The sequence below is a fragment of the Macrotis lagotis genome, chromosome 1 (genome assembly GCF_037893015.1).
Source record: "Macrotis lagotis isolate mMagLag1 chromosome 1, bilby.v1.9.chrom.fasta, whole genome shotgun sequence".
Taxonomy (NCBI): Eukaryota; Metazoa; Chordata; class Mammalia; order Peramelemorphia; family Peramelidae; genus Macrotis; species Macrotis lagotis.
In genome coordinates, this window is record NC_133658.1 from 494276265 (window position 1) to 494300293 (window position 24029).

Consider the following 24029-nt stretch of genomic DNA (forward strand, 5'->3'; position numbering starts at 1 on the left):
TGTCTTTGCAAGGATTAGGCTAGTGGACCTTACCCACAGCATATATTACCGGTTAGGCCAGCTGACTAGCTTGGAGTCACTTAGACCACTATCAGGACAATCAAAGGTGTGTTTATTAGCTTAGAAAGGAAAATACAAGTGCCATTTCAAACTTTTTCATCTTCTGCTATGGAAACAAAATACTTAACAAAATATAACTTTCAGTTTTAACTTTCCAAACATCTTTCAAAGGGAATTAAGAATTTATTTAAATAACTAATATTATGAGAGGAAACCATTAAATTGACTTCATTGGTATTTTCTTTGATATAATGTTTACTTCACATTGTATTGTCTTGACACTAGTATTTTTAATAAATGTTAAACTAAGTGTTTAAATTTAAAGTTCTATTTGGTCATCTTCTCTCTTTTTTGGTGGTCTCATCAGCTTCCATGAACATAAATATGCATGTATATGCACACACACAGAGACATGTGTGTATTTATCTACTTATATGCACATATATAAATAATACATATCTATATATTGAGATACATAACTTTACATACTCTCCTTTATAGTCATATTGACTACATATGTCATTTTACCTCCTACCTCTATGACTTTTGCAATGTCATGTCTGGCATTTCTTTACTCTTCAAATTTGCCTTTAAAAAAAGTTCTTTCTTAAAGATCAGCTTGCCTTATTAATTTTCTCTCACTTGAAATTACTCTATATTACTTTGTATATTCTTAATTTTTACTTATATGTGTATATACAAAGTGGACATGGTATTGAAACATGTGTTGAAAGAATTGAAAGTTATCAAGAAGGAAAGTTAATTAGGTAATGTCATCTTCAAGACCCCACTCAAAGATTCCCTTTTCCATGAAACTTCCCTATTTCTTCTAGCTAGGACAAATCAATATTTATCCAAATCTCATGTTCTAGTCTTTTTATTGTCTCCTTAATAACTTAAAAGATATAAATAAAATATAAATAATATAAGTTATCAATTGAGACAATAAAAAGAAAAACAAATCTTAATCTTCCTACTTGTATACTCCTTAAAGTCAGAGATTATGCAATCTTTCATCATTGCATCAATTTAAAAATCATTTGTAAATATGAAATAAACTTTATTTCAAGTTAATAATGTGCTTTAATGAATAAATGTCTAAATGTCTGCTAAACTATAAACAAATAATAAGAGTATTTGAGATGTTGAATTATCACATATATATACTCCTATACAGCAGGTTATTAAGCCAGGAATAATTCACTGATAAGAAAGTAGATATGAGTAAATCAAAAACTGCAAACTAAAAAGACCTTCCTCAGCATTCAGATACAAATAATGTCCTTTCAAATAATAATTACTGTAATCGCGCGACCCATACAAAAAATGTCAAAGTAATTGTTTTCTTTTGCAAAACTGTTGTAACCCCAAAACATGAAAGGACAGAAATTATGCAGACTATATACAGCAACTGAAACCACATTTATAAGAAGGCAAAGTTAAAACCTCATGAATTAATTTCAGATAATTTTAAAACTTAGAGTTATATTGATTGTCCCCAGTATTAAAACCCTGCTTACTTTCAGACAAAATTGCAATGAGTAATTTTTAAAGTTGTAGTTTTTAAAGCACGTTAGTTGTGTGTGTAGTACTTTAATGCACATTATCCTAGAATATATAAATAGTAATTTTCATTTCTGCATTTACCCTAAATTTGAGTTTTGCATCTTGAAAATATAGAACAATCTCAGAATTCCAGAGAATTGCAACAAAGACCAAAAGAAAAATCTAAATGAATTCAGAAATAATTCCTCTCTTCTCCCTATCTTCCTGTTCTTTTTCCTTCTTCTTATTGAACCCTCAGAAAGAGTGACATATGGTCTCTCTTCTCAAAAAGCCCCTACAGTAACTTAAACAAAAATCAAAAAGAATGAATAATAGGAAGAAAGCATGGGTTTTACTCATCTTTATAAAATAGATTAAATACCATTAAATATCAGGTCCAAATAAAAACATTCACCATATTAAGTACCTATCATAAAAAAAAAATTGAGAAGGGTTCCAATGTAGTGGGATGAGTATTAACATCAGGAAATCCCATTCAAGTCCAGTCTTAGACAAATGATAGCCATGTTAACATGAGAAAGTCACTGTAAATTTCTGGTTAATGTGACAACCTGGAGAGTTAGAGAGCCCAGATCTTTCTCACATCCTAAAAAATATCTGGAAAGGACCACAATGAAAGCAACACTAAAGAAAACAAAATAGAAAAAGAAGTAAGTTTATTCATCCACAGTGAAATCATAGGGGGAAAAAAGATGATCAGAAGGCAACAGGGACTGAGAAAGAGATAACTCCAAAGAAAGGAGTGAACATTGTGGTAAACCAGTTTAGAATCTGCAGATTCTGAATAAGTATCTTCCAGGAAGTCACAAACCATCAAGTATCAGAGCCTGAAAATATACCCAAGCCCTGGACTATCAGAAGAACAGCAAACCTCTAACTTTGATAGGTCACTACCCAGTTCTTCTCAGTTCATTGAGAGTCAAATCAGGAGATGGGGTCCATTCTTAATCTGGGAACTCAAAATTCCCAGTATAAATGCAATGGAAGGAAAACTTTCCAGGATGCCTAAGACCAAACTGATTTTAAGTATCTGACTGAAGGAAAAAAAATAAGAATAGATCTTGCAATTGTATTAAGAAAAAAGAAATCTATGGACTAAGGACAGCACATGATGCAGATACCAGGAGAAAGAAGTCAAGGATTGAAGCAGAGTGGAATCTAATACCAGCCAATTTATTTAGTATAGCAATTGCTTATAATAAATAGCATAATCTGACTTCAGAGAGAATATAGGATCAAAAATGATCTGCACAACCTATGCAAAAGTTCTGGAATTGCTGGATCCTGACCCTGTCAAAAATTCCAGTCCAAAAACTGATAAGGGAAATATAAATAAACTGAAGAAAACACTGACCAGTGAAGGTATACTATGGGTTAATTAACCCCAATAGGTAAACTCAGGAAAAAAAAGTATTACTCTACAACAACTATAAATAGAGTCTTCAAAGGGAAAATGGTTTGGTAAAAGAAAAAAGACAAAAATTGGAAAACCAATTGAAATGAAATTGAAATTGAAATAAAATTGAAATAATTGAAATAAAAAGGCCAAAAATTGAATATAATTATAAAAGGGGGAAAAAGATATTTAGTAGAATAGTGTATTTTAAAACACTAATGATTAAAATACCAGAGACTAAACAGAAACTTCATAAATTGAATACAGGACTGAAGAAAAACAGAGGAAGTTAAATATATTTGATCAACTGGAAAGCTATAAATTATTTTGAAGGACTTATATTGTTTTTGTTTGTTTTTATTTTTTTCTTGTTTGTTTGTTTTTAGGATTTACACTGTTTAGGGAGGTTATTGGCCCTTCATAATTTTATTGTCTTCATGAGTCTTAAAAGTAGTTATGTAATCTATAACTGTATGTCAAAGCTGTGATTTTAATGTGATGTTTTGATGGTTTTAAGAAATAGAAGATAAAGTAGGGAGAAAGAATACATTAGGGGAAAATGAGGAAGAAGAAAAAATTACTACTCATAATTTAGGTATGATAGAGAAGTATTATAAATATGAGAGGTGATATTGAGGAAGGTAGGCTTCTCATTAACTTTACTCTTGATTAAAAAAAAACAAAGGCTGAACACAGGTATGGAAATACATTAGACTCTGCAGGGAAACAAGGGAAAAAGAATGGAGAGAGTCAGAAAAGGAAGACATAGGAAACAGTCACAAGGAAAACAAACATCAGGGTGTAACAAAAAAGATAGATTAAAAAGAGAACGTTTAATAAGCAGAGACTGGTGTCTAGACTTGTTGAAGAGAAGAGGAGCAAAGAAGTAGAAACCAGTCACTTCTTTGTAAATTGCTAGAAATTATCATATTCCATCTTTTTTTCTCTCAACATTATTCTATTATACAAAGAAGGAGCCTGGGGAAAATGTAAAATGATGTGAAAATATGCAATTAATGGTATAACTATAAATATGAATTGAATAAACCTAAAAGATAATGTAGCAGAATATATTAGAAAGAAGATTCAAACAATTTTACTTAAAATATTCCCAGATTATTAAAATACAGGACTGGAGCAGAATTTGTTATGCCTCAATCAAAAGAGCAGGATTGGAGCAGCTAGGTGGTGCAGTGGATAGAGCACTAGCCCTAGAGTCAGGAGTACCTGAGTTCAAATCCGACCTCAGAAAATAATTACCTAGCTGTGTGGCCTTGGGCAAGCCACTTAACCCCATTGCTTTGCAAAAAGTAAAATAAAATAAAGTATAATCACTTTCTCAGCCTGACTATTATTCTACAAAAAAAAAAAAGAGCAGGATTGACTATCATGGTCTCAGATAAGTCAAAAATAATGGTTAAAGAAAAATACATTAAGCATGAAACTATAGGAATAAATATACAGTATCTTGATCCTTTCAGATCAAGATAAATCTTAAAAAAATAATAAAGATGATGAAGTGAAGAATAGAAATAGTTTATTAGAAAAGTTGGATAGAATATAACTTTGGGAATTACTGAATGGAAATAGGGAATAGCATACGTGGTTAAAAAAAATATACTGAGGGGTAGCTAGGTTGCATAGTGGATAGAGCACCAGCGTGTGATCTTCTGCAAGTCACTTAACCCCATTGTCTTGCTAAAAAAAAAAAAAAAGCAAAAACAAAAAGATATACGGAAACTTTTCAAAAATGATCCTTCGATAAGACATGAAAAGCTCATAAATGCAGAAATGCTTTCCTTTACCATAATTCAATAAAAATGACAGAAAAGAGAAAAATAATAAAAGAGATAAGAAAACTGCAACTCCCCCTTAAAGACTTAAGTGCATGATCAAACTAGGAACTATTTAAAATAATAATAATAACAAAATAGATCAAGGAATATTCTTATTAAAGATCTAGGGCTATAAGTTTCCCCAGAAGCCATCTAGTCCAACTCCCTCATTTAAGCATGAGACCCAGTGAGGTGATTATTTGCTTAAGATCACATGTCAAAATTCAAATTTTGGTCCAGTCATTTAAGATCCAGAAGTCATTACAGTGTAATGACTACACTGACAACGTTGATAAACTTTTAGCTAACTAGAGAGGGAGAGGGAGAGAGAGAGAGAGAGAGAGAGAGAGAGAGAGAGATCTTAGCAAACTTAAAAGTAAGAATGATCAGCAAACATAATTATTAGAACATTTTTGTCCAATTACATGAGAGCAGTTCTAATAGCTTGCATGAAATATATCAACATTGCCAAAAAACATATTAACAGAACAAGAAATAAAGAATTTAAACAGCCCAGTCTCACATGGCCATATAATCTACATGTGTTTTCTAACAAATATTCAGTGAAATGATTCTGAGAATATATAAAATTATTAAAGTAAAAGAGAAAGTAGATCCTAATAAACTTCTATAAAACAAATATTGTATTGATACTTAAAGTAGGAGAGTTAAATCAAAGAAAGAAAAGTATTGATTAGTACTTCTAATGAATATTGATATATAATATAGAACAACTTTCAGAGTGCAGAAACATTAAAAATAGATCTGAAGTTGGATTAAAATCAAGAATGCAAAATTGGTTTAAATTTGAGAAATGTCATTAAGCATAATACTTCAAAACAATAAATATCACATGTAATATCAATGATTGCACAAAATTGTTTGATAAAAAAATAACCGGGAAGATTGGGGTCTGGGAAGATAGGATGGTGGAAAAATGGCAGAGACTCACCTGAGCTCTCCCAAATTCTCCCCAAACAACTTTAAACTTTCAAAACAAATTCTGCAGTGGCAAAACCACAAAATGGGTAAAGGTGAACTAATTTTCTTGCCCAAGACAAGAAGAAAGTTGACAGGAAAAGTCTGTTGCACTGGAGTGAAAAGGAAGCACAGTTCAGTGCAGGCTGTGCCCCAGCAAACCAGAACAGGTCTTGGGGGAAAGGGGAGGCAACTAAATACATAGAGACAGTGGCAGTTTCCAAACCTCTCAACCCATGAACAATAAGGGGTTGGGGAAGTGTCAGATAACTGCTCAGAAGGAGATTATAGGAGTCCTTTTGCTGGTGCTCAGGTAGAGCTCCATTGTATGCCACTATTTAAATCTGAGTCATAGCCCTGGGTATCAGTCCCAGGAAAGAGGGAGCACTACCATATATGAGCTCATAGCCACAGGAGAGTTGGATATCTTTCACAGTTCCAGGGTGGAAAAGAGTACTTGTGGTCACTCAGAGGGGAAAAAAAAAAGTTTAAAAAATCAGGAGAGGAGAGTAGAAAACACACCTGTTATTAAAACATACCACCATGGAAGAATCAAAAACTTGCAGGTCCCTAGAATTATCTCTGAAAACATGTTCAGAAATTCCCCCCCCTCCATTCCAGAAGGAAAACCCCACACTAATATAGAGTTATAAATCAAGAAATAAACCAGATAACTGATTAAACAGAAAAAGATTCTGAATATATAGTTATTATGGTTACAAGAAGATCAAAAAGAAGAAAAAGAAAATTAAGTCAAAACTGCCAAATCCAAACTCTCAAAAACAAACATGAATTGGTCCTAGGTCATGAAAGGTTTTAAAAATCAAGTAAGAGAAGAATTGGGAAAGAAATGAGAGTGATGCAAGAAAATCATGAAAAAAAATGAACAGCTTGGTAAGGGAGGCACAAACAAATACTGAAGAAATATCTTCTTTGAAAAGAGGACAGTCCAAATTGTTATAATAAAAATCGCATTAAAAGAAAAATGCCTTGAAAAGTAGACCTAGTCAAATGAAAAGTGGTATAAAAATTTACTAAAGAAAAGAATTCCTTGAAAAGTAAATTTAGATAAATGAAAAAGGTGGTATAAAATCTCACTGAAGAAAATGATTCCTTAGAAATTAGAATTGGGCAAGTGGAAGAAAATGACTTTCTGAGATGTCAAGAAACAATGAAACAAAATTGAAAGAAGTAAAAATGAAAAACAATGAAATATATCACTGGAAAAACAAGTGACTTGGAAAATAAGACTTAAGGGGAGATAACAAGAATTACTGGACTACCTGAAAGCCATGATTAAAAAAGGAACCTCAGAATCATCTTTTAAGCTCTAGGAAAACTGCTCTAATATTATAAAACCAGAGGATAAAATATAAATTGAAAGAATCTACTGATTACTTCCTGAAAAAGATCTGAAAATGACAACTCCCAGAAATGTTATAGCCAAATCCAGAGCTCTCAGGTCAAGGAGAAAATATTGCAAGTAGCAAAAAGAAATAAATTATATATTATGGAGCCACAATCAGGATAACCCAAGATTTAGCAACTTCTACATTAAAGAATTGGAAGGCTTAAAATGTTGATATTCCAGATAGCAAAAGTGCTAAGATTATAGCCAAGGATCACATACCTAGCAAAACTGAATATAAGTTTTCAAGGGGAAAAATAGAAATTCAATTAAATGGAGGACCTTCAAACATTCTGATGAAATGACCAGAACTGAATAGAAATTTAGACTTTCAAATACAGGACTCAAGAAAAGCATAAAAAAATAAATAGAAAAGAGGAAATCATAAGGCATTCAATAAGGTTTAATTGTTTGCATTCCTAAATGGGGAAATGATTATAATTCCTAAAAGTTTTCTCATTATTGAGGTAGTAAGGAGGATACACAGAGAGAGGGCACAGTTGTTAGTTAAATACACTGGGATGACTATCCAAAAAATTAAGAAGTAAGGATTAGGAATGAATACACTGAGGAAAGGTGAAAGGAAGAAGTAAAATGGTTATATTATCTGACCTAAAAAAAGAAACTAAAGAGCTTTTGCAATGGAATAGAAGAATAGAGGGGTGAAGACACTTTAATCTTACACTTATTAGAATTGACTTAAAGAAAAAAATACATGTTCATTCAATTAGGCATAGAAATCTTTTAGGGAATAAAGGGTTAAAGGAGATAAGAGAAGGGGAGTGAATGAATATGAAACTAGGGAAGGCAGATTGGGGAGGTAGAAGTCAAGAGCAAAACACTTTTAAGAATGAACAGGGAGGGGCAGATAGATGTCACAGTGAATAGAGCACCTGCCCTGGAGTTAGGAGTACCTGAATTCAAATCCGGCCTCAGACACTTAATAATTGCTTAGCTGTATGACCTTCAGCAACTCACTTAACCCCATTGCCTTAAATAAAAACAGATTAATTAATTTTTTAAAAAGAATGAACAGGGAGAAAAAGAATAGGATAAATGGGGAAAATAGGATGGAGGGAAATGCACAGTTAATAATCATAACTGAAAAAAATTACAGGTCTCATTTCTCAAATATATAGAGAACTGAGTCAAATTTATAGAAATAAGATTCATTCCTCAATTGATAAATGGTCAAATAACATGAATAGGCAATTTTCAGGTGAGGTAATCTAAGATATCTATAGTTATATGAAAAGATGCTCTAAATCACTATTGATTAGAGAAATGCAAATAAAAACAACTCTGAGCTCCCACCCCAAACCAATCAGATTGGCTAATATGACATTAAATAAAAATGACAAATATTAGAGAGAATGTAGAAAATTGAGACACTAATGTACTATTGATGAAGTTGTATACTGGTTCAACTTTTCTATAGAGTAATTGGAAATTCTGTAGAGCAATTGGATCTGTGTCCCAAAAGGGATATGAAACAAAAAATAAAAGGACCAAATGTACAAAAATATTAATAGCAACTCTTTCAGTGGTGGCAAAGAATTGGAAATTGAGGGGATGTCTATCAATTAGGAAAGAACTGAAGAAGTTGCATATGATTTTGATGAAATACTACTGTGCTATAAGAAAGGAAGAGAAGAATACTTGGAGGAAAAAAACTGGAAAGACATAAACTGATATAAAATGAAATGAACACTGAAGAAAAATGTATAAACTAATAGCAACAGTTTATGATGATAAACTGTGACTTACTAAGCTATTCTCAGCAATACAATGATCCTAGACAATTCTGAAGGACCTGCAATGAAAAATGCTATTCATCCCCAGAGAAAGAATTGCTGGAGTCTCAATGCAGATTGATGTATATTTTTCTTTTATTTGGGGGGGGGGGGTTGTTTTTTCTTAAGCAAGATGACTAACATAGAAATAAGTTTAGCATGACTATATGTGTAAAACCTATATCAAATTGCTTGCCTTCTCAATGGCAGGGGGGAGTAAATTTGGAACTCAAAAAAATTTTAAATGGTTTTAATTGTTTTAAAAGTAATCGAGAAAAAATAAAATAATAAATAAAAATACAACACCCTTTTTATGTTAAAACAATTTCAAAATTGAAATAATTTTGCCTTTTCTTAATGTAGTAAAGAGGATCTTTCTTCAGCCAAGAGCCAGAATTATCTATAAGAAAAAAAATTCTAGGTTATCTATTGGGGTAGCTAGATTACATAGTAGAGTGCTGGGCCTAGAGTCAGGAAGATTCATGTTCCTGAATTCAAATCTGGTCTCAGACACTTATTAGCTGTGTCAATACTCAGTCCTCAGTTTCCTCATCTGTAAAATGAGCTAGAGAAGGAAATGGCAAATCACTCATATTTTTGCCAATAAACCCCCAAATAATAGAGTCAGACACAACTGAAGAATAATGACAATAAAAAGAGATTCATTATCACTACTATCTTTTAAAATAACTTCAGAAATACTAGTTATAACAATAAGGCAAAAAGACAACTAAAAAAAAGAAAAATGACTCAAAATTATAGCTTTTTTAGCAGATGACATAGTGGTCTACTAAGAAAACATTAATAAATTAAAATTAAGTGAGAATTAACTTAAGTAGAACAATATAAAATCAACTCACAAAAGTGTCGATCTTCCTATAAAATGCAGATAAAAAAGATATTCTTTTCAGAAAAAATAGTATAGACATAAAATATCTGAGAATCCAACCTATCACTGCAACTGGATATCACTTGGATACAATTGCAAAATACTTTTTACATCATTTCTTTTGACATCATAAATCATTTATTCCTCCAAATAATTTTTTATCATTTTGTCTCTGTAAACTTGATATTTGATTAGCATGACACATGGTCTTCAAATTAATTTTTGAAGTACTATCATTTTTTGATGTTGACATAGTTAAGTTTTGAGTAGATAGTTAATTTGCTCTTTTTTCTTTTAAATTTTCTTTAAAATTAGATATATGTATATAGGTATTAAAAGTGATTTGGTACATTATTTTATGCACATTTATGTCTTCCTACTATTATTACATTGTACATATTTTTTAATTTTACAAGAATGTTGATGACTTCTATAGATTTGTTTTGTACCCTGAGAATATACCAAGGCTATTAATTTTCTATATGAGTTTCCTTGCTAATTTTTTAAGATTTTCTAAGTAAATCTTTAGGTGATCAGCAAATGGGGATAATTTTGTCTCCTCTTTCCTTATCTTCATATTTTAATTTATTTCTGTAGTCCTATTGATATTTTTAGCATTTCAAATGCTAAAATAATAGTACAAAAGAAAGCAATCTCTATTTGGCAACTTTTTTTAAAAAAAATTTTAAATTCTCCTAGCATTTCCTCATGTTGTAATCAGTCTTTTAAAAACAGTTATATTTTAAAAGTCTTCTTATACATTTTATCATTTTTAGTACAAATGAATATTGTTCTTTATCACAGTCCTTTTTCTGTATCACATGTGGTTTGGGTTATCTTGAATTATTAATTATGTTGATTATTTTCCTAATGTTGAAACATCCACATATTCTTAGTTTAAATTCAATTTGAGCTTTAAAAATGTTAAAATAAATTACTATCATTTAGAAGGGAGTTTGGGGGCCAAAATTTCAATTGTTTTATCAATCCTTTGTTTTACTCTCTTCTGGTTTAGAATTGGGACCATATTTGCAAAATAAAAGGAATTTGGAAGACTGTCTTTTCTAAATTTTTATAATAATTTATCTAGCATAGATATTGTCACAAAAACAGGTAGTAGTAGATATTGGTTTATGTAAAATAGGTCTTAAGTTAAAAGTTGGTAAAATTCTGTAAATATTTATTATAACTTTCATATTTGATTTAATTATCTTTTGAAATATTATATTATTTTATATCCCTTTTTGATTGAGTAATCTGGACATTTTATATATCTTTGGTTAGTCTTTTATTTCTAGCTGTAAATTTTGTTGTAATATATTTGGGGTTTTTTTGCTTTATTTGCAAGGCAATGGGGTTAAGTAATCTGCTCAAGTTCTCACAGCTAGGCAATTATTAAGTGTCTGAGGCTGGATTTGAACTCAAGTTCTCCTGACTCCAGGATCAATGCGCTCTATCCACTGCATCACCTAACTGCCCCATTGTATTATATTTAGTAAGACCTAATTTTATTTATTTTTCATGGGTTTGTTGTAATTTTCCCTCTGTTTTATTTTCTTAATTTAATAATTTTAATTTATACTTTATATAATTTTATATAAACCATTTTACTTTATATAAATTATTTTATATGATATATTATATATAAATATATATTTTATATAAATTAAATTTAATAATTTTATTCATTATAATGGGGATCTGATGTATTCAGAGACCCACTACTGACTTCTTTTTCTACATGGAATACAATTGGAAGATGCTTTCCAAAGGATTAATTGTGATATATAAAGGAAATATCTGGACTTTCTATAACTGGTTCCTATTGGCTACTCTTATAATTAGAAGTAGCCTTTTTCATTGGCTATATCGTCAGATTAGTGTCTTCAAAATGGCCTGGGTTAGCTCTGGCCACTCACTACTTTACTTCTTTCAAGTGTGAGAGGGTTCAATGATTGCTTCCTAGGATCTCATAAGAGACTATGTTGTAAAGATAAAGTCTTCGGAGTTTTCATCCCCCCCAAGGAGACCTGACCTAAGAAATGGTTCTGGCCTAGATTCTAGCTCCCAGATTCCTGTGACTCACACTCTTGATCAGGATCAAAAACCCTTTTCACTGTATCTATAGCAAAAGGGAAAAAAATATGTATATATATATATATATATATATATATATATATATATATATATATATATATATATATGTATACATACACCAAGGCTCTATTTGTCAGTATGGCCTGAAAGGGAAAATGCTTGGGGGTCTTTGACTTTGCTAGAAGACCCACTGATCCTCTTCAGACTGAAATTAATCAAAGTTGTAGCTGGAGTAGACTCCAGCTTTTTGGGAGAAGCAAACAGTACTAGCTACACAGGTGATTGGGGAAAAAATTCCTTAAAACCACAGAGCTAGTCAATTGGAACCACTTACAAAATATCAGCATATACTCCAGTCTCCCCAAGGCACTCTCTTTACACATCAGCACAGTTCTTCCAGAAGCCATCTTCCCAACATTCTCCATGTGTAAAAGGGTCTGACATTATTCCAAACCTCTATATTTTCAAGTTGGCTAAAGAATTATCAGTGTTATTAATGTAAATTTGAAGAACTAATTCTTGGTCCAGGGTTCTGGTATACTTAGTCCACCTTCTCTCCCAAAATGGTGAGTCTATTAGGTTTATGCACATGGTCCATAAGAGATATAGTCCTAGGTGAAGTTCTTTTCTAATGAGACTCGGCTTCCTTTTCTCCCTCTTCTTGGTTTGAGAAGTTCCCACCCCAGGATCTAGAATATGATTGCTTTTAATTTAGTTCACATCTAGGTTTCCTCAAAAAGTATAAAATGATTCAAATATGAAACAATATTGTTTTCCTACACAAAATGAATATTAAACATAAAACAAGCACTCCACTTTTACAAAAACAAACGTTAAATAGGCTAAGTACTTCAATTTATTTCTACTATCAGGATCCCCTATGAGATTGTAACTTTAACCTTAGCATAACATAAAGTCATTTGTGGGACTGCTGGTTAGATATATTTTATTTCTTCTCAGTTCCACAATGTTCAGACTATTCTCAATACATATTTACTGGTAGAATGATCAAATTTGGGACAATCTTCTTAAAAGTGGTTATCTTGTCAAAGAGTACTGGAGTAGTTATAGTCACTCTTAACCAGACAACCAGCCAGTGTTGTCTTGATAGAACCTCAAACCTCCAAAACTGGAAGGAATATTCATCTAAGGATAACCCATTGACCTAAGATCAGGAAAGAAAACACAAAGTCCAAGAGACATTCACATACCATGGTATCAGTTTGCTTATCTGAGTCTTCTTCTTTGACTTCTGTATGGATATAGTCTTCATGATTCTGGGACAGAAAAGAACCACCCCTTCTGCATCTGTCCTGGAAGTCCTTGAATTATATGATGCCATTTTCAAAGCTGAAGAAAGAGAGAGCCAGCCAGAAACTTTCTCTCTTTTTAAATGACTCAGTACCTGCATTCCCCCCACAGAAGCTGTCACAGAAAGGATGGAGGGACCATTCAGGGTGTGCCTCACATTGAATTACCAAGTTCTTTCAGTCCTGAATCATCACATATCTGGATGCACCTAGGAACCTTGATATCTCTGAATAATCCAAATGGCTGTTAAGACTGTCACTGGAATCCTAAGAAGTTTCAAAGAACATATTTCCTGGAATGGTCCCCAAAGAACCAGCTTTTGGTTTTGTTTATCACTTCCATAGTCTTTTTGCATCTAATTTATCTATTTTTCTTCCAACTTTCAAGAATTTTTTGGTGCTTATTTTCTGTTTCCTTATTCATCAACTTTCTAATTTTTAAGTGCCTATTCTGTTCATTAATCCTCTTTTTTTCTATTGTGTTGATGTATGTTTTAGGGATATAATTTTTCCTCTGATGACTGCTTTAACTGCATCTCAGAAATTTTCATATGTTGTCTTATGATTGTCATTTTCCATCAAAATTATTTACTCATTTCTATGATTTGTTCTTGACTCACTATTCATTCTCCATTTAGGTTTGTGTCTTTTGGTTATATTTACTGTATTTAATATTTTATAAAATTAAAAACTGTAAAGGATTGTTTTTAGTATTTTTTCTCTTTACATTTATTTTGAAATATTTCTGTGATCTATTTTTGTGAAGTCACCATGTGCTATGGAGAAACACGTAGCAACTCTTTCAAGAAGATAAATCATTTAGCTCTAACAGTTTACTCATTTACTATCTCCAACACTTATTCTACATTTTCCTTTTTTGTTACATCTCTCCACATCTGGAAAAGGAACATTAAAGTCTCCTACTACTATTGTATTACTATCTGTCTTTCTGCAATTCAGCTACTTTTTACTTTAAGAATTTGGATGCTATGCAAATTGGGGCATGTAGTGATAATGATTGCTGTGCTTTAGTTAATGCCTCCATTCAAAATAATGAAATTTTACTGTTTTTCTCTCTCTTGATGTCAATTTGGATTTTTATTTTGTTAATATTATTAAAATTCTAGTTTTTTAGATTGACCTGATGTATAATAAATTTTGTTTTAGCCTCTCATTTCAATTATATGTGTGTCTGTATTTGTGAAATGTTTCCTTAAAAAAAAAAAAAGAACATGGAGTTTTCCTTTTCCTACATTCTGCCACTCTCATATTTTATTGAATTCTTTAGCACATTTAAGGTTGTGAGAGTTATCTTTATTTTTCCTCACTTTTCATTATTTTACAGGTTTTTTAAAAAGAATTCCTTTTCTCTTTTAAGTTAATACTTTATCCTTGAGATGAGTTTTACTTTAAACTATGTTGATTCAAACCTTTTCAAGTTCTATTGTTCAATGCTTCCTCTCCACTCTACTATCACTTCTCCCCTTTGTCAAACCTTTCCTGAGTTTAAAAGTTTTACTTAAATTATTGTCTTTTTTCTTTTTTTGTTACTTTTATATGTCTTATTCTGTGTCTTCTTTTCTTTTTCACTTTTAACTTAATATGGTTAGTTCAAAATCTCTCCCCTTCTCCACTTCCTTCAACTTTTTATGTTTTCTAGGTTCTTTTCTTTTCTGCTTTTTTTAAAGTTTTTTCTTTAGTTTGTTTTTAACATTGATTCTTTGTAAAGTTGTCAACACACATTTATTTAAGGGCCTACTACGTGATAGGCAATGTGACAACAAGCAAGAAAGGACAAAAAGAAAAAAAGAACAGTTCATGCTCTCAAGGAATTCAGTCTAATATAAGAGACAAATTGTATAAACTTAAACAAATTAAAATGTAGGCAGGATAAATTGGGGAGAAAATTTTGGGAGGGAAATTAGCATCAAAGGAGACTAGAAAAGGTATTTTGTGAAAGGTAGAATTTGAACTAGAACTTAAAGGAAGTCAGGGAACCTAGAAGATAAGAAGAGTAAGAATTTTAAACATGGAATTGACATGGCAGTAAAAATAACAGGAATAAGAAGATGAAGTGAATTAATGAAAGATCTGTAAAAAAGCTAGTGTCACTGGATCTTGAATTTGTGGAGTGGAATAAGATATAAAAGACTAGAAAAATAGGAAAGAGACAGATTTATTGGAAAAAGGGGATGACATGATCTCACTTGAAATTTAGGAAGATCAATTTGACATCTGGGTGGATGATGGAATGGAATAGGAAAATAGCTATTGCAATAATCCAGATGAAGTGAGGAGGACCTTGCAGGAAGGTGATGGCAATGACAGAAAAGAAGGGAGCAGAATTGCTTGGCAACTTATTGGATACAGGATGTGAAAATTCATAAGAAATTGACAATGACACCTAAATTATGAGCCTGAGTAATTAGGAAGAAGTTAATGTCTTTGATAGTAATAGGAAAATGAGGAAGAGGAGAGAGCATGGCAAGGGAGAGAATGAGTCAAATTTTGAACATGCTGAAGTTAAGATGTATATGGGACATCCAGCTGAATTAAGAGATCAAACCAACCTGCAGAGAGTAGAAAGAGGGTGAGGGGAGGAAAAGTGGAAGTACCAATGTAGATAATCTTCTCAAGGAATTTAGTCAGGGAAAGGAGAAGAGATAGTGGATGAATACTTGAAGTAATGTGATCAAGTGAGCATTTTCCTGGAAAGTTGTGGAGACATAGACATGTGTGTCTGTGTGTGTGTGTGTGTGTGTGTGTGTGTGTGTGTGTAGATAGAAGAGTTTCAACAGTAGCCAGGGAGAGACTGAATATTGTGAGAAAGTAAGAATGATAGATGGGAAATCTATTGGAGAATACTAAATGGAATTGATACAACTTGTGCATATAGAGAAGCTTGCAAGGAGAAAGGAAACTGCTTCATGTGAGAAGTATTGAAGAAGTGGTGGAAGGTATTTGAATGAAGGAAAGGAGATGAGATGGAACTCTCAATAAATGATCTCTATTTTTTTGTGAAATACGAGACAAGATTCTCAACTGAGAAGAAAGTGAGAGGTAGGGGGGAAATGGGAAATTAGAAAAGAAATGGAAAGGCTTTATTATAGGGATAGTGAATCAACTGGGGAGTTATGAAAAAGTGACTACAATGAGGGTCCAAGAAAGATCATATAATATAAATTAAGGGTGAATCCAGTTGTTATGGTTTTGTGATTTTTTTTCCGGGTTTGCTCAGCCACACAAGAAATAGATGCAAAGACAGTAGATTATGGGAGTAATCTCAGACTGAATCTTGACAGGGTACAATTGGCAAAAGAATAACATGGCAAGAAGTCAGGTAGCAAGAGGATAAGGTGGCACTGTAGTGTTGAACCAGTTCACTAATAGGTCAAGATGTAAAAGAAAGGAAAGTATAGCCAGTGCAGGATACATGACTTGGAAAAGAACTGAATGTTGAAGGGATTGGACATACAGTCATTTTCTCAATCAATAAGCATTTATTAGGTGACTACTATTTTCCACGTATCATATAGTAAGTCTTGAGAATACAATAGAAAAGCAAAAAAGTCACTTTCATCGAAGACCTCACAATCTAAGAGGAGGATACAATATATAATCAACTATGTATAAGTAAGTTACATACAGAATAAATGGGAAATAATCCACAGAGGTAATACATTAGAATTAAGAGAAGTTAGCAAAGACTTCTTATAAAAGATTAGGTCTTAGTTGAGATTTGGAAAAAGGGGAAACAAGGAGGAAAAGATGAAGAAGAAGAACATCCTAGTAATGGGAAATAGCCAATGAAGATTCTGAAAACTGAGAGATGGAGCTTCAGGCAAGGAGACCAATGTCTATGAATCACTGTAATACTGGGGTATTACATTGGAAAAGTATAAAGAGGGTTAAATGATAATAGACTTGAATGGCATACAGAGGATTTTATATTTAATTATGGAGATGACAGGAAATCACTAGAACTTATTGAAGAGAGTGGTGACAATAGTTGTAACTGTGCTTTAGAAAAAGAACTTAGCTGGTAGAATGGAGGACTGACTAGAATGGAGAGAGATTTGTTGCAGGCATATTAGGAAAATTTGGAGTTCATACACATGGAAGTGGACCATTTATAAGTGATCAGAAGATTAAAAATTTGACCATATCTGAGTGTAGCTCTGATGGGGTGAAGATTTAGATCACTAAAGTCACAGAGAAAAGCAGAATTACTTGGCTGGAGGCCAAGATAACAGCTACTTGAACGTCATTGAGTGGTAAGTAAAGTTGGAATGAACCTCAAAGCAGAAGAGCTGATTGAAAATAGAGGTAGTAGAGCCTGAAAGTGACATTGAGTAGGGAGAGGATTACTCCAACTCTCCACTTTGACTAGCAAGCAAAAGTCCAACTACTGTTGGAGAGGGTAGCTGGGAAAGCTTATCTTCAGAAGGAAGCCAGGTTTCAGTTGGCATTGCATTGAAAGATGAGTAAGAAAACTCCAAATAAAGTTAGAGAGCTGATGTGTATAGAGAGCTATGGAGGAGAGAGTAAGACTTGAATAATGACAGTTCCAAGTCCAGCATCATGATACTAGGAAACCATGATGGGATGGGAGTTCTTAATCAATGAGGGATGAGCTCAGGTAGTGTATCAATATCTAAAGATATTCAATTTCAGGATGAATATTTCTCAAGGCTTTAGATAGTTGTATGTAACTGGAAATCTGGAAATTGGAAAGAGGAGAGAGCTACCTCCATGGGTAAGTTCAATAAGATGACTTCTGTAGGAATATGACAGGCTAATGTTGATTGATGGCAAACCATTAATAATAAAAGAAATTCACATTAAAACAACTCTGAGGCTCCACTTGATAATTCTTATCAGGCAAAAATGTCAAATAAATGAAAAAGATTTTTAAGAATATTTTTCCTGTATATATGTATAAATTGATCTAACTAATATGGAAGGTAATTTGGAATATACACCAAAAAGTCACTAAATTATACATATCCTTTAATTCAATGATACTTACAGTAAGCATATACCCCGAAAAAAAGATGAGAGAGGACCAATATGCACAAAAATTTTATATTAACGTTTTTGTTCTAACAAATGACTAGTGTCAAAGTTTACACTCATTTATTGGGATAGAGTTGAACAATTTATATGTGAATTTAATAATATATTACTACACCTTAGGAAACCATGAATGGGATGGAGTAAGGGAAAAACTGGGAGAACATGTATGGCATAGTGAAATGAACTAGAGCAGAACCTTGAAAAAATCTGTCTTTATGATCAATACAATGGACCTTCTTTTAATTTCAGAATATGATTAATAGAAGGACTTGATTTCCTTGATTACTTATTTATTACAAGGGAAGTTTTTTTTTAAGTTTTTTAAGATGGGTGGTATCACAAGGAGAAGAATATGTAAAAGTATCCCCAATGCCAAAAAGTAGAAAAAAATTGAAAAGTCATCAAATAAATTTGTTAACTATACAGAAGAAAATAGAAGAAACTTTACATTGAAGCACAGACAAGTAGAATAGAATTGTAGTCACTATGTTAAATTTATATAGACTTTATATATATATATATATATATTATATATATATATATGAAACAAAGATTCAGAGTCACATGCTTATCTTTGTGTCAATTTTATATTGGTCAAATAGCAAAAAAAAAATTAAAATCATCTAAAGTCAAGACTTTACTTTCCTTATCAGAAAAAAGGAAAAATATAAAACTTCCTTTGTCTCCCTCCTAATGCTGTAAAAAGGACAGTGCTTTGCAAATATCGAAATGATTTCTATTACATCATCATTATTACTATTTTTAAGGCAATAGGCTAGATGCTAGCAATAGAAAAATAAGAAAGAGGGCCTGTAACCATCAAGGAATTTACCAATGATTAAAATACCATTGCCTTGGGGCAGCTACATGGTGCAATGAATAAAGCACTGACCCTGGAGTCACAAGGAGCTGAGTTCAAACCCAGCTTCAGGCACTTAATACTTAGCTGTATGACCTTGGGTAAGTCACTTAACCACAATGCCTTACCAAAAGGAAAAAAATATTGCCTTATTCCAACTGAATTATAAATTCCTTAAGAGTAGAGACTGTCTCATGATATTTGTATCTCCAGTGCTTAGCATAGCATTTGGCAAATATTAAGGACTAACTAAAAGATTATTTTTGAAAGAAAGGTCAAGCTTAATGATATTTAAAGTTAGGGAGACTGAAACTATGAATTCATCAGGGTTGGAAACACCCCAATTAAGAACCTTTCTCTACTGATGTAGGTAATTATGGTTGTCAATATTTCCTAATAAAATAATTTCTCCCAATATGTTTAAATTTTCTTATTTGTAAATTACATACATAATTAGATACATTAAAACAGAAAACTTGAAGTTAGAAAAAGAATGTGATAAAGACGAAAATAATTGATCCTAGAATCTCTAGGAAACACTGTAGTTTATTAAGAGAATGACCTTCTCAGAAATAATCTTTAGGGAAATTACTCTGGCAATTGTGTGTAGGATTGATTAGAAAGAGGAGATATTTGAGGAAAGGAGAGCAATAAACAGCCTAATCTGAACCAGGATGATTGTTGTGTGAGAAATCAGATAAGACAAGATGGATGAGATGTGGAGGCAGAAAAATATCTGGAAATTAGTAGAGGGAACATAAAGGAGAATGAAGAAGAGTTGAGGTTATAAGCCTAGAAGGAATTAATGTGACAATAATAGGGAAGTGAAGAAAAGAGGTGGGGTTAGGGAGAAAGATAATGATGATAAATCATAAGCCATCCATGCCTTCTTATCCTAGGCACCTAACTATCCCAATAAATGAGAGATGTAGGGCTCTTGCTTTTGAGTCATTTCCCCAGAATAGAAAGCCTTTCTTCTTAGGGGCTACATGCATGAGGTTGGGAGTGTCACTGTTTGGTGTACAAACCACCACACATACACCGAAAGGTACTTTGTAACTACCTTGAGGAACTGAAATTCATTTAACAAGAGTGGAGATTTATTAGCTTAAAGATCAGAGACTGGATGTGAAGTAGTATCATTTAAGGCATGAGAAGAAAAGTGGTTGTTTTGGAAGCAAATTCCACAATTGACTATCACAGGGAAGATAGAATATGACCAATTTTCTCACCCTTTGTTTTAATTATCACTTATCCTTTTGAGTCCGTCCATTGGTCCTCATTTTGCAGACCTCTAACTTAGACATTATGCTTCTTGGCCAGGGGCAGCTAAGTGGTGCAATACATAGAGGGCACTGGTCCTTCTGACCTCATAAACAATAATTGCCCAGCTGCATGACCTTGGGCAAGTCACTTAACTCCCTATTGCCTTGCAAAAAAAAAAGGGAACAGCACCAGTATGTGTCATAATCAACCTCTGAACAGAAATCCTCTGGTTCTCTATTCTATTTTTGTCTTTCTTGTGATATTTAGGATAAAATTTCATTTAGAGTAAAATTCCAATACCACTTAGAAGGCCTTTAATTTTGTAAATAATTTCTAAAAAAATAAATAAATAAGTCTTCATTCCATTGTGAATTTTCTAGCATTTCAAGAGCAGAATCTGGATAATCATATGTAAATGGTATTATGAAGGGTGTTCTTTTATGGTAAGAGTATGGGGAACCTTTATTCTGCCAAGGACCATTTGGATGTTTATAATATCATTCTCCCACTATATTAATTAATTCACCACAAAAAAAAGATCCCAGATTTATTTGAATTTCAAGTCCCACCTGTGGTTGCCATAAAAGTGTGAGACCAAAGCATTTTGTGAACCTTATATGGCCTGGGGGCCAGATATTCCCCACCCCTACTTTATGGGATGAAAGTTTGCATTAGATGACTCCTAAATTCCTTTCTGAATGAAAGATTCGGATTCTAGTTTGTAAAACTTAGAGCAAAAGACTAAAGATTACTTAATAGCAATCTTTAAAAAATTTAATTGTGAACTTTAATCTTCAACAAAAACAAACATTTCAAGATATAAAGAAAAGAAAGGAAATTATACTAAAAACAAAATAAACTGAGAGTTTCTGTTAAATAAGTTTAACATAAACATGTTTAACAATGCAATAACCAAATCAGAATTCTGTCCCTTTCTCCACTTTTATATTTCATTTTTTAAAGAAAGCATTTTAAAAACTGCTTTAAAAATGTAGGGACAAAGAGGTGGTATAATGGCTAGAGCACTGGGCCTGGAATCAGGAAGATCTGTCTTCAAAACAGGCCTTAAACACTTGCTATGTGTCACTTAACATTGTTTGCCTCAGTTTCCTCATCTTTAAAATGAGCTGGAGGACTCTGCTATCTCTGCCAAGAAAACCCCAAATGAGGTCATGAAGAGTCAGACATGACTGAAACAACCAAATAATAACATTTTTTAAATGATTTCTTGATTCACATTTTTTGTCATGTCTACCCATTAACCTTCCTTCTTCAATGATCAATCTTTCCTTTTAACAAATGCTGTCTGTGTAGTCAAGCAAAGCAAATCAACATATACCATCATAAATTAAGTTGGCATTTATCGTGACTATTCTTTCCCTTTTTCTACCCTTTCTCAAACTCTCCTTTTATTTCTATGCCTCACTTATTTTCCTATTTACTATGATGTATTTCTTCATTAAACAGTTTGTGTGCATGTATACACACAGATGTGTATTCCATCTTCTTTTTTTCCATATCTGATAAAAGTGAGGTTCATTTGGGGGTAAACCTGTAAATATTTAACAACTAGTTCTCAAGAGAAAATGTATACCCAACATACTTTTAAGTTAAATCTTCATCCTTAACATTTTCTCATCACTTTCTTTAAGTCTTTTCAGTCAACAAAATAATAAATCAGACCCTGATTTTAGCATTTATTGATTTCTGATGTGTAAATGCTCAAACTGAAAATTAAAAGTTAGTTCTCTCTGCTAGGTTTGAATTCACCTAGTTAATCCAGATGGATTACTCTATATAACATCACAATACATTTGTATATTCTTCTTCTGATGCTCCCCAGTTATGAAAAATTAAGAAGTTTATTCCCCTTCTTCCTCATTTCTTCATTAATGCACTCCTTTTTCCTTCCTTTTCTTTACTTATTTAAATTGAAAACAAAACAAAATACAAAATTTCATCCAGACCCTTGATCTTTCCTTCTTCCCTCTAAGAAGACATTCTTGAAGTCAAGGGCTTTGTGAAGAGATAATCTTTCCATATTTGTATATAAATAATAGATTATTTTCTGGTCCCTTCAAATCGTTAAAATTTAAGTACTATTATGAGTTTTTGTCTCTTGTCTCTTCTCTCTCTGTTTCAATGATTCTACTCAGCTATGTATCTGATTTTATCCCTATAGATTTAAATTCACTTTTGCAGGTTGTAATTCTTGTTTATAAGCCATTTTTTATTTTTAATTTTGTTCTATATTCCAAGTTGTCGCTACTAAGTCATTTATAAATATGATTATAATTTCTTAAGGCTTAATTTCTTTTTTTCCTAGTTATTTGCAGCAGTTTGCTGTTGATGTTGTTGTCCTGAAAAGTCTGAATTTTGACTATTCCATCTCTGAATATATTCAATTTAAGAGATGTGTCATCTGTTTCTGTGACTCTGTGTGTGTGTGTGTGTGTGTGTGTGTGTGTGTGTGTGTGTGTGTGTGTGTGTGTGTGTGTGTGTTTAGGAGGTGAGCAATGTATTCCTTCTATTTCTATTTTTCCTGTGGCTCTATTAATTTTGGACAATTTTCTTTTGTGAATTTCTGAAATATGGGGTGCAGGATTTAATAGATTGTTTGATCATGATTTTTTGTTTTGTAATTATTTTTAAATTAATTTTTAATCAATAGAAATTCATACTTCTCCTTTCAAAACCTCATTTACAAATATGTGTAGTTCAGTGAAACAAATTCCCCTATTGGTTATATCCAACACATACATAAACAAAAAAATAAATATGTGGGTTTGTGTCTCAATCTGCACTCTGAGTCCTTTAAATTTTAAGAGGTGGGTTGTATGTCTTATCATGTGTCCTCTAAATCTTGAATTAAATAATTCTTAAATCCCCTTCACTCTTCATGTTTCACAAGTCAGTTCTTTTGCATAGTAGATATCTCACATATCCTTATAATTTTTCAGGCTTTTGACTTTTTTTCCATTTTTTTCTTATTCCCCCCCTCCAAATCATTGAATTCCCTTTGCCCTAGTTTATTTTTTAAGGTTTCAGATACTTGAATTATGCCGCCATTTTTTTCTCTTAAGATTTTTTTCCAATTGTTCAAATTTGATTTTATAATCTCTTATTTGGGCTCTTCATTTCTTCTATCTACTCTGAAAGTCTGTGGGCAATTTGTTCTTATTTTCTGAGGTTTTGCTTGCAATTATTTTGGAATTATTTCCTTGCTTTAGGAATTTCTTTGTAAATTATTTTAATAGTAGTGTTTATTATATAGGAATCTTTTCTCCACTTCATTTATGTCTATAGTTTAAGTACTTAGATTATGACTTTGTGCCAGGACCGGGATTTGTTATCTCATGCCCTTTTGGTTGGGATTGTTATGTCCATGTCCTATTTTCCAGTGAAGTCTGGAAGTAACTTCCCTCTAGTCCCTGAATGGTAGGATGTCTAGGGTCCAGGCCATTTTCTTCAACGCCCTAGACTGAGATGACAGTAT

General features: G+C 32.3%; 1 protein-coding gene across 1 annotated transcript in view; it reads left to right on the top strand.

Moving 5' to 3' along the window:
- Window positions 1-24029, top strand: part of DSCAM (DS cell adhesion molecule) — a 712116-nt gene that overhangs the window by 508357 nt on the left and 179730 nt on the right. The window lies entirely within an intron of this gene.